Source organism: Hippocampus guttulatus, chromosome 5 (assembly GCF_054856545.1).
Source record: "Hippocampus guttulatus isolate MCC_2025c chromosome 5, RoL_Hgut_1.0, whole genome shotgun sequence".
NCBI lineage: Eukaryota > Metazoa > Chordata > Actinopteri > Syngnathiformes > Syngnathidae > Hippocampus > Hippocampus guttulatus.
In genome coordinates this window covers 7,113,096-7,114,811 of record NC_141265.1, presented here as the reverse complement: position 1 = coordinate 7,114,811, position 1,716 = coordinate 7,113,096, and positions in this window count along the sequence as shown.

Sequence of the window (1,716 nt, the reverse complement as noted above, 5' to 3'; positions counted from 1 at the left end):
CTGAACAGCAGCACCTGAAAACAGGAGAATGCCAAGTGTCCAACAAAACAACAGTAGCGCCCCATGCTGCCCAAATGTGTAAACTACATTAAAGTGAAATCAGATCTATCAGTGAATCTATCCATCCAATCATGATCCGAGACGCTTTCCTCACGTGGGTCGCAGGCGTGCTGGAACCTATCCCAGCTGTCTTCGGGCAATATCCATTTTCTATACTATTTTCCATAGAAATTAGTATCACTAGGCGTCAGTAAAATAGCGATAATAAACCAGTATTCTTTGAGGGAATTTTACGTTTTTTTAAAATAAATTTTTCATTTTCCGTTGCTGGTTTTCCTTTGGAATGACCTTCCGTCAAATGTGAGGCAATCCCCTTCGCAATTTTAAAAACTTGCCCTGAAACACATTTTTAGATGGCTTTTGACTCAGCATTAAACTCGTTATTATTTTAGTGTTTTTTGGTGTCTGTGTATTTATGTTATTAATTTATTTGTTTACCGTCTTTGTTGTTGGATGACTGATTTTTACTCCATGTACAGCATTTTGTATGCACCAATGGCTGTTTTAAAGTGCTTTATAAAGTTGAATTGAGGAATGTAAATGTGTAATGTATAATCTAATAAACTGTCTGTCTGTCTGTCTACATGCCGTCCGCCGTTCTATCTATCTATCTATCTATCTGTGCATTCTATTCTGAATACGGAAACAGGGTGGGGTGAACCTTCTTAAAAAATCTCGTTTTTCCACAAAAATCTGATTTCCAATTTTACCTTTTTTTAAAAAATATCTTTGCTCACAGAAAAAGCAAATGACAGTTTCTCTTTTTTTTCTCCTGACACTAAACAAGCTTAAAAATGCCCACCCCGAGCATTAACTTGCAACTTCCAAATAAAAAAATATTGCTTATGTACAGATAATGAGAAAATACATGTTTACTTATGGATTTTGTTGTGGGTTCGGGGGGGGGGTGTCTATCTATTTGTCTGTCTAAATATCAATCTATCTCTACACTCAGTGGATAGAGGGCAGAGATCCATCCATTTTTTTTTCAATCCGCTCATCCTCAAAAGGGTCACAGGCGTGCTGGAACCTCAAGAGTCTTTGGGCAGGAGGTGGGGTACACCCCAAACTGGTTGCCAGCCAATTGCAAGGCACACAGATGAACAACCATCCACACTCACACTCACACCTAAGGACAATTTAGAGCAGGGGTGTCAAACATACGGCCCGCGGGTCGGAACCGGCCCCCAAGGAGGTTCGATCAGGCCCGCAGTGGAAAAAATGCATAAAAGACATGGAATTAATATTTTTAATTCGCTGCAATTCATGGATTATCTGCTAGGGGGCGCACTCTTTCCATCAGAGTAGAAGACAAGCCGCATCACTGAGACAGACTAAAAATGTCATGGTGGTGGACCCCAAAAAGCAGGCAGGAGGGAGGAGCAGGGTGTATTTGACGAACTGTATTTAATAAAACAGAGAAAACTGAATCCAAAACAAACAAAGTGCTAACAACCAAAACGAATCCAAAGTAGCAAAACAAAACCATGACTGTGGTAAAAAACTAACCGGAACAGAACCATGACAGAAACAAACAGCAACAAACAAACATGACAGTAGCAAAGGCAACACACATGACAGTAGCAAGAGCCACTTGAATGCTTGAACACTGAATGTTCGGGCTGGGAGTCCTTTTAAACAACTAATTACCAAATG